The sequence below is a fragment of the Melospiza melodia genome, chromosome 19 (assembly GCF_035770615.1).
Source record: "Melospiza melodia melodia isolate bMelMel2 chromosome 19, bMelMel2.pri, whole genome shotgun sequence".
NCBI lineage: Eukaryota > Metazoa > Chordata > Aves > Passeriformes > Passerellidae > Melospiza > Melospiza melodia.
Window position 1 is genome coordinate 598,284 of NC_086212.1, and position 10,596 is coordinate 608,879.

The 10,596-nt window shown below is 43.6% G+C and overlaps 1 protein-coding gene across 5 annotated transcripts in view; it reads right to left on the reverse strand.

The window, feature by feature from the left end:
• NDRG3 (NDRG family member 3) overlaps positions 1–9,956 on the reverse strand; it is a 57,763-nt gene extending 47,807 nt beyond the window's left edge. For 3 of the 5 annotated variants that reach the window (XM_063172062.1, XM_063172061.1, XM_063172058.1), the window contains exon 1: positions 9,889–9,956. The gene's annotated coding sequence lies outside the window, so the exon portion shown is untranslated. Of the gene's footprint in view, positions 1–46; positions 199–6,418; positions 6,523–9,888 lie in introns of all 5 variants that reach the window. The other 2 variants (XM_063172059.1, XM_063172060.1) reach the window with 2 other exon arrangements.
• Between the last annotated feature and the right edge of the window lie 640 nt (positions 9,957–10,596).

The following is a 10,596-nucleotide window of genomic DNA, read 5'->3' on the forward strand; positions in this document are numbered from 1 at the left end:
TAGGAGGAAGGCACCTCTGCTCCCCACAACCTGGCTTTCCCTGTACCTCTGATCCACACAGGTTATTGAACCCTGCTGCAGGGAAGCAGAGACCAAGGGCATGGAACAAGTTCCTTGATGGATGGAAAGGTAAGTGCCAGTCTTGAAAGCTGAGGTCCCAGACCCTGGAATCACTGCTGCTCAAAACCTTGGTGTTTCCTTAAAAACACAAAAGAAAATGTGAGTCTAGTGATTAAGGATAGGCTAAAAATACTTCAGACTTCACTAAATGAAATGTTTAAAGATCAGGATTTAAACTCTGTCAGCTTTTCCTTACTGAATGTTTTGACAATACAAAGACTGTTTTTGCTTAAGTAATTTTTGGGCCAACAAGGTGATTGATGATGGCTTCTGCATAAGCAGTTCATTTAGGATAAAAAGAGCAGCATAAGTGCCATGTCTATAATCAATCCATTGCCCAGAACAGTTGAAGACTAGAGATCTGAGAAAACATTAATATATCACATTAGTGAATAAAACTATTGGAAAGCAAGATATCTGTATTACAACACTTTTCAGTTCAGAGAATTATGATCAGATAACAAATTAAGCTTTCTGGTGCAATGTGTTTTAAGCCATTCCAATTTTTTTCCCCAAGAACTACTATCTACCAATGAGAGAAAGCAGAGAGATTCATATTCTGGAAACCTGCCTAAATGGCTGAGTAATATGTGCCTAAACACTTATTTTATGAAAATGAAGTACTGACAGTATTTCTCCTGCATTTATACACAGTTTAAAATTCATATTTCTATTCTACTGTAATTCTAATTTCTTCATAGCTTACTATGCCATACAAGGAACTTTATCCTATTTCTTATTTCTTCCTTTTTTTAAAGGGAGCACAGGCTTCTCTGACTGTTTTATTACTTTTATTGTTAAGAAACTCCTGTCTTTATTAAAGAAAAATAAAACAATTGAAGTCAAGAGAGGAAAAAGCACTTATCTTTTATAAGGCCCAAGGAAAAATAAGCATTACTCTTCTACTACTGACAAAAAAAAAGATAATAAAATACTCAATGAATGTCTCCATCTGTCTGAGAAATCCTATGCAGCACAATTTCCAAAGCTGGCATTTGAAGGCTGTCTTGGGCTTGTTTCACAACCTCAAAAACATGTTTTTAAAGAAGGAAAAAAGAAGTAAGTTTTTTCCCCAGATCAAACCAGCTCTTGAGGACATTTCCTGAAGCTCAGCATCAAGAGACACAAGCACTGAGCTCACTGTCCCTTCCCAAAAGCTGCTTCTATGCTGCCTCCCAGCGCTGCTGAAATTCCTACAGAAATTCTGCTTCCTTCAGGATACCACAGTTTAAAAAATAAATAAATAAATAAAATAAAGGCAAAATGGCAGACTCCTTAAACAATGTTCAGTAAGGAAATATAATTATCTAACACCTAAAACAACTGCCAGAAATGGAATGCATTCACGAGGAACAGGCACCAGACCCTCCCTCCTGAGAAACCAACTGGTAAGCTCTGCAAATAGTTTTAAAGACATTTTTATACTGGTGTGAGTGTAGCATACATATAATTATAGCAGCCTAGAATCCCCCTTGAGAACACTTCATTTAGGCCATTACTACCAAATGTCACATCAAAACCATTGCTCACAGTGTAAGCTCCATCACTATCCAAAGGGCTTGATGGGTTCATTATTCTTTTGAAGCTTCTGAAGTCCACGTGACCAGGCAGCCCTGGTGTTGACACTGTTGTTTCCCAGATTTCAAGAACTGCTCAAATACCTGGATACAGGCCTGTCAGGCTACCTAAAATTCAGAAACTATTGCCAACATTCCTATGCATTTACAAATAATTAATGAAGACATAGTCAACATCAACAGGAGACCAAACAAATAAAACCAGTAAAAAACATTTGGTTAAGAAAGGCACAAAAGTCTCTGTTACTACTTTGCTATGACTATCTCAGGCCAGAGAGGAACCAGAAAGGTGGCATGTCCTTAACACTGGAAAACATCTCTAAGATCATTCAGTCCAATAACTAAAACACTAAATCATAAAAAAATCTTCCATTTTCCACCCAAAGTATCAATATATCAGAAAGTAAGATTTGGGCGGGGGGGGGTGGTGGCAAGCAAGTATGACAGCATTTTTTATGCCTGCACCTCCACCTCTATGCTTCCGAGAATGCCACCACAGAACTTCAGAAGAACCAGGATAGGCCCCCAAGGAAATCAGATCAGCAAAGGCTTTTAACTTCCTTGCAGGTCCGGGTTGAGAACTGGAACACTGGCTGAGTGACAGGGAGTGCTGCAGTACAGTCAACTATTTTTAAAGCAAGTAACACCTCTGAGTAACCATCACAGACCTGAGATGTCTCCTTCCCTTGGAGCACAGCCACAAAAAATCAGTCAGCAATTACTGTGACCAAAGAGTCCGGTCACAGATCCTCTGACCACATGCAATACATCCAGACAAGCACATATTCAAACACCAGGACAACAAAAAACAATCTGGCTTCAAGTTTTTTCAAAATCTTCTCCAACTGCAAGCATCACACTTTGCAATCCCACATAAATAACTCTTTTGCATGTTCGAAACAGGAGAAATGCTCATATTTTTAAGATTTGAACTGCTGTTGAAGAGATCAGAAAAAAAGCATTTGGAGAGCAACAGAGCTCACCCATGCATAGAGGTGCTTCCTGAAGCTTGGCTGGCAGGAGCAAATACTTTGAGTTGTTTGGGGCATTTTAGTAGAAGCTTAGAAAAACTTTGTGATCCCTTGAAATCACAGGCAACTTGTCTCTGGCTCCTACCTCATGTGGTCAACCCCACAACTGAGTCCAGGGGCAGGATAGCCATGAACTCCAAGTCTATTTAAAGCAGTTACAAATGCAGAAATTAAGTGTCCAAAAGGTATTGAATATCTGGACAATGGCTCTGCTCAGTGTGGCAAAAAAAATATTTTAAACCTTTACTCTCTTATGTCAAGACCCCCACCAGATATGGCAGCATTCCCAGGCTGAGCTACACCTGGATCTCTACAGCACACAGCCCATATTGCTGCTCCTCCCTGTGGTGGAGGCCTTGCTTTTTCTTCAGTGTGGCAGTGGGAAACAACAGAATGACACCTAAGCAAAGATGACCTGAACTACTCCATTAGCTCTTTTTATACAAAGCTACAGCCCCCTCTGTGCTTTTGTATTCACTCTGCTGGAAAAGTCCAGCCCTTTTGCAACTCAGACATTTGTGCCAAAATCTTGGCAATGACAGGTTAGTAACTGAAAAACGTCAGTTGAGAGCCCTAAATCATGCCAACTCCTCAGTTACAATAATTCAGTTCTACAGCAGAGCAGCACAAATTAGCGTGGTGCCCGACACTACCAAGTCACATTACAGCCAGGGACACAACCCAGGCAACAGCCCAGCACCACAGGTAACACAGGCAAGCCAAGGACTCACCAAGGAGACATCCTGATGGAAAATTTCCTAAGCAACAACGACTTCCTTATGTTTCTTACAACACCACAGCAGCAGCTACAGTGGTTGCATGATATAGGCATTGCAGAGTTTAAAATGCTGAATAATGCCCTCACTTTGAACCAGCAGCCTGGTGGTCCCTCAGTTCTGCTCTCAACTCCAAAGCAGTCCTGGACCCCCACAGGCACTTGACCATGCTCACCTGTGTGGGGATGGAGCAGAGAGGCCACTCACGGACCAGTGACCTCACAGACTGTTTAATAAACATGAATTGGCAGGAATACCCGGTGAGTGTTCCATCCACCTACTGCTAGAAGTAATAAAAAGAAATCTCACTGACTTTTTTTTACCCCAATAATGAATGCTTCCAATTAACTACTTAAAACATGTCAGGAAAGAAGAGTTTCATTCTGTGGCTGAGCTAATCCACATGAAGATTTTCACTAAACTCTATGCCTTTCTTTAGGTCAGCCAATGGATCAAGCCCAAAGACATTGTAAAATGAGAAAAAAAAAAATCTTAACTGCCTTTCCTGAGGGCCATATGATATGTATTTGATAACCTTTTCAACCAAACTAAAGGAGAAAGGAAGTTTAATTTGTAACAAGGGGTATTTCTTTCTGGAAAACCATATCAGAATGAACTGCATAAGCAAAATAGCAAATGTAGAGCTCTTATACAATGATTAAAACCACTTCTTTGTCAACTGAGCAGCCAGTCCTTGCCTAGCACTCCCAGCGCTGTTGAATTAGTTCTCCACCAAGGCAGAGACAAACCGCGCAGCATGTGAGCTGGCAGAACAGAAAAGCAGACTTAAACCACTCCCCAAGTCACATCTGCCATCTGGAAACAAGCTCTCCTTTTCCAATCTGAATCATTAAACTACACACTTACACAAATCAAGTTTTTCTTTCTACCTAGGCAAAGGTAGAAATAACCTTCACATCCTGAAACCATTCCCCCACCCCCAGATTCTACTGGCTAAGTAGTAGCCAAAACTACCACAGCCAAAAGAAACTGTTAAAAACACAAGCACCTAACTTCAGTTTCCACACAAAAACGGACCAAAAAAACCCTCAGCAGAAAACTACTACATGTGACAACAGTACTGGAGAATCCAGGCAAATTTTCAAGAACACATCTGAAAAATCAATTTAGAGAACAGAAATTTCAATAAAGATCTATGTCCTTTGTATTTATAAAACTTAAATGTACACAGACACCACATAATTCTAGAACACACTATAAGGGTATCAGCAGCAAAATTTGTGAATTTCCAGTTATATTTTTAAAGTATTTATTATGCTTATAAATAAATAACAATAAAGTCCATATATAGGATAAAAAGTATTACTAGATCCTCATTAATTTACATAATGCACTAAACCCCTTCCTTAATCAGCGCCTTTGTTTAAGGAACTCCAGAGGTTAACCCAGGGTCAGACTGTTTATCTGCCTCAGCACAGAGAAACCATCAAAGACACAGTCACAAAATCAACTGAATTAGGATCTAGGTGTAATTCATACACCAAGCTGTGTTAATCTAACTACAGCATCAAATGGGACCATCTGAACTAGGAAGTGCATGCACAGACACCAGACTGCAGTCCAGCCCATAAGGTCGCAGTTTCAGTCAGCAGCAGCAAGCACAGATATGCACTAACCTGACTGAACTGATTCTAATTAAACCCCACGTGTGTATACTGCCAGTACAACACCACTAAATCAGCATCAATTTGTAATTTGTTGGGCTCATTTTCAGCCCAAGCTGATTGCAGACTGGGCTCACTGAGGGCACAGGACAGGCAACATCCAGAGAGCTCCAGAAAACCCGGAGAGGGAGAGCCCCTGCCTGCACCAACACGCAGCTGAAAGCACAGAGGGGGGGCATAAGTGTCAATTTTCCCAGGGAGAGAGACTGCAAAGAGCCTTTTGCAGCACTCTACTACACACTGTACTCATGAAGTCCAGAAAAAGGGGCAAGGAGCAGTGAAAGTCTCCTGAGGATACAAGCTATTCTACGAGAACAAAGAGAAAGGCTGGCTGAAGATCTGCAGAAAAACCCTCTGAGAGTAATAATGGAGAAATAAAACAACAGATTAAGTTTAGCACAAATAAAGTTCCAGTCTGAAGATATATTGTCCTTATTTCACATATAGAGTGGTGTGCTCCAAACTGACCATTAACATTCAGAAAATCTTGCTGGAGTCACAACAGATTGATTAAAGCATCAGTTCAAAGACATGAAAAAATAATGTTAGAAAATTATTAGTAATGAAACTACCATATAAAAATATAGAATGGCTACATCTTAAATCCTGGATGCAGTGCCTGCTCCATCCTTTCAAGAGAACATAATGGAAAGGAAAATATTTTTTTAAAAGGAAACAAGGTTTGAAAATACAAATGAGAAATAATCAATCAGGCTAGGGTTCTTCTGCCTGGAAACAGAGATTGCTGCAGTGACATACAACAGAAATCTGTAAAATCATCAACTGAATGGAGAAGGTAAATTGAGATCAGTTATTCACTGTGTCCAAACAATACAACAGCTAAGAGATAGGAAATGAAGCCAGCAACTGTCAAATTCAAAACAAAACAGAGGTAGTCAGCACCTACAAGGTGATTCTGTGCTCTGGAAAATCTCCCCTGGGATGTGGCAGTGCCTCACATTTAAATGGATGGGAGACAAGGGCTAGTTCACAGAAGAAAAATACATTTATCATGAACAAAATAAAAGCAAACAACATCTATCTCTTGATATCCTACAAATGACAAAGAGACAGGAGGGCCATCAGGCAAAGGTTTATATTACACATCCTGATCTTATGATCTTCTCTTTTTGGTAACTGTTAGAAAAGAACAGTGTTCTTACATGACAAAAATCAATTATGTCTCTGGTACTCCTCAGAACTTTTTTGAACTCACTCAGCTTACTCACCTGGCAAAAGCTGATCTTCTGGGGAGATGAGGACACAGAGGGGCTGGATTAGTACTCTGATTATTCAGCAAATTGAACTGGGTCAGGAAAACCTTCAGTAAATGCTGCAGGTGGTACAAAAGAGAGCAAGAATATGTGACCACCCCTTTGGCATGGAAGCCAGTCTTTTGATCAGTTTAAGATGTAACACACAGCTTCATCACCAAAGCAGAGATGAAAAGGAAGTAACTGATGGCCTACTTTCTCTGTTCAAACACACAGGTAAAAGCCACAATTCCAGCTCTTGTGGACAGAAAAAATAGTGCAGCTACACATCTTTAGTCCATCTGCTAACTACAAAGAGAGTCTGGTTTATATATGACCAAATAGTAAAGGTTACTTTAAAATTAAACATTACATTTATAACCTCTCCTAGTTTTATATTACGTAAATAAGGAAAACCCCTTTGGGGAAGTAGGCCCATTGTAAATACAGAAATGCATCCAAGTCTGGAAAGGACAATAGCCAAATGAAAACAGAGCTATTCCTTCCATGCTTCCCACAGCACTCATTGGATTACCATAATAAATGCTGCTATACCAGTCACAGAATACAATGGGATATGACCAGATAGAAAATGGTGAGTGATCAATAAGGTCATTAAAAATCCATAAATTCCATGTGTAATTCAGAATTTACAAGAGCAGACCTGAAAACCAAGTGAGGTTATTGAAGTCTCTCATCAATTCTGCTTTGCACAGCAGTAGGCACAGTTATCCAACCCTTTCCACAGCAGGACCAAATCACAACTGCTCTGCTTTACAATGGACTGGACTGGCCAGGACACTGAGAATGCCCAGAGAGAAGCAACACAGGATTTTGTTATTCCTCCCAAACCACATTCACATAAACATGAAACCACTGAGGAGCAGTGAGACACCTAACAGGACCACTGCCTTCCACGTTACACAAGGAAGCCACCAAACCACTCAGGCTCCTGGAACCATCCCAGGTTAAACCAGGCCATCATATCCACAGACTGAAACAGCCTGAGCCAGCCCTGCACAGTGCCCAACATGGGCAGCACTGACATATTTACTTTTATCCAAGACACAGCTGACACAATGAGCACAAGATAAGCTCTGCTCAGGGAGGGTTATGGTGTCAGCACTGCCTATGGAAACAGAACTGAGGGTTAGGCTTTGCCATTTTCCAGGAAGAAACTAAGATACTGTTTGTAAGAATGACAATGAAGTAATTAAAAATTAAAACCCCTAGTCTCTTCTTACACATAAAAAAAATCACCCCCAAAATTTAAAGCTGAATTGCTTTCTTTTTTGTTTTTATTTTCAGCCTTAAACTATACTACCATTATATTTTTGTGCATCTTAATGAAATACCTATATGTTACTACTTTGCTGTAATGCTTGCTTTGAGCATACAATAGAAGAATGTTTAAAAAAGAAGTCTCAGAAGTATCTCTAAAAAGATTTTCTAGCATATCTTTAAGGAATCATAGTACATGTTGTATGTAATAAACTTCTGAAATCTAAAGGTACCACTACACTTACACTTTCCAATGGAAAACACTGAGGACTGTGTATGACCAATGTGAAATAAGAGCTGCAAATGGGAGCACTGGAGGGTTTCTGAAGATGAGATTAGAAAAATCCAAATCAAACACCTTTATTAATTTCAATTAATTTTTAACCTCAGATGGAGAATGAGTAGCCAGGAATATACTTACAGGCTCCAATAATGCTGCTTCGAGCAGTTGTATAATTTTAATTCCATAATATTGTTTAATTTTCATTGTGTAATATTTCCAGCTTCTACCTTTGCAAACACCTTCATACAAGGCAAATATAAGGCACATGAAGCTGGTGCCCTAAGACATGGTACTTTGTGTGCCACACAGGGCTCAAAATTCCAAATAAATAATTGAAATTGGAACAGTCATTGCCCATCTTGAGTCCCCTCAACAATTCCCAGTCCAAGGGCCAATAATCCAGATGAATCTTACTGATCACTTCGCTTCTTCAGTGCTCCACCCCAGTTCACTAAGTGAGACATCTGGTAAGGTCTGCTCACCTAGCCCAAGGAAATTATTGTGCTAGAAAACTTTCATGTTAATTTTAAATTGAGCTCCCTCACTCTACATCACCTTTCTGCTCTTTCCCACAGACTGATGCTCTGCTGCACCTGGTTTGCCAGGCTCCATCATTAGGAAGACAAATGTTTCTGCAGACAAGGCAAAGCAGAAGCTAAAGCAATGAGCCTCCAAGTCCTGTGACCATGGGAAACTCACAAGCATGCCTGACACACAAAGTAGAACCAGATTCTTCATAGAATGGCCTGGGTTGGGAGGGGCCTTAAAGCTCACCCAATACCAGTCCACCTGACACGGGCAGGGACATCTTCCACCAGGCCAGTCTGCTCCGTGCCCTGTCCAACGCAGCATTACATACTTGTATTCCATTCCTCTCCACTTGCAACCCCCATCTTCTCATCACCTCAGTATTCAAACACAAAAACTCCTCTGGATTTCCCAGACACAACCCCCTGATCCTCACCAGACAGTTCCTGCTCTCTGGAGCAAACACACGTGTGACCAAGCCACAACCTCACGGCAATTCCTGCTGTGACTGTACTTTATCCCGACCATCGCACAGCGGCTCCAACTCCCCCCCAGCGCCGCCGGGCAGCGGGACAGGGCTCACAGCCTCGCTTCTTCTGTAACACCCCATCTTCTGTAGCGCCCTTTACAATGATTGTCTTTGAGGTAGCAGAAGCCTCTGATTTCGAGACAACGTATTTAATTACTCCTTGTGACTTACACTAAATACAAAATATTCATTAAACAGAAAAAAGAGATATGATGTATCAAGCCAACGAAAATCTTCAAAAGCTATTCCCTTCCCATTCATATCCCTACAAGGCTGGGCCGAATTAAAGATAAACATCCAGTGTGGGTTGTCCGAACTAAATAATACAAACGAGAATTCTGAAATCTGAATACCATAAAGAAAAGCTATAAATTGAAACAAAGCAGAACGCCGACGCACTCCTGTCCGTTATTTACATGAAAAAAACCATCTCCGCAATAACCTCGGGCACTTCCGAGGCGTTTCCCCCACTCCCAGCGCAGCCCGGCGTGACGAGGATCATTTCCCACTCCTGCGGGGGGAGCGGGTCCCTGGGCCGGCGCCTCACAGCGGCGCCGGGCTGCGCTGAGCCCCCCTCCCCTCAGCGGCGCGTCTCGGCGGGGGGCGGCGGCACCAATCCTCCTCGCGGTGAAATCATCCCCGCCGGCGCCGGGGCGCGGCGGGACACACAGCGCCCGCGGGCGCGGCTACTATTGACTCCGGCCCGCCCGCCGCTGCCGCGTGGCACTTGCTGCCCAGGGGCAGCCGCGCGTCTCGGAGCCGCAGCGGTTCCGCGGGGTTCCGCGGGTGCGGGGGGGATCCCGGCGGGGCCGGCCTGGGACTCACCTGGACCGCGGCACCTCCGCACTCCGCCCGCCGCGGCACGGAGCTCTCTGCGCCTGCGCGGAAGCCGCCCCTGCGCGGGGTCGCGACTACAAACAACATGGCGCCGCCCCCACCGCCCTCGGGCGGCGCCTCTCGCAGCTTCCCCCTCCCGCCGGCAGATGGCGCCGCCTGGCTGTGCGCTCCGCCGGGCCCGTCCCGGCCCCGCCCCGGCCGTGAGGGCACCGCGGGCGGAGCCATGCCATTTGGGCTCGGGATCACGCCGGTGCTGCCGTGGCTTGGTAGGGTGAACTCCTCTGAGCACGGCTGTCCCTCCGTCGCTGCTCGAGGGCCGCAGCCGTACCCGTGCCATAGCAAGCTCGCTGCCTGTCTGGCAGCGCTCCGCGGAGGCCGCGTGCTATCCTCCACCTCCTCCTGCCTTTCCCCCTTTCTAGGGGCGTCTCCAAGTGGAAGCACTCCCTTCCCGGAGTAGTGTGACATTTCCAGGGCCTCTCACCTTACCCTCGGTAGGGCTTTACCCTAAACATTTAAGATCGAGGTATTTCCCCAACCTAGCCTGTGCCCTGGTTTCTGGTGCCATCCTGTGGTCTTTGCCCTTGAACAAGTCTTGGAGCAAACAGCAGTTCAGGCAGACCACGCCAGCTGTATTGACTGTGCCTCCCTACGAGGATTGGGATTTTCTTTGAGATCCCTCTTCAGAACTGTGCACTC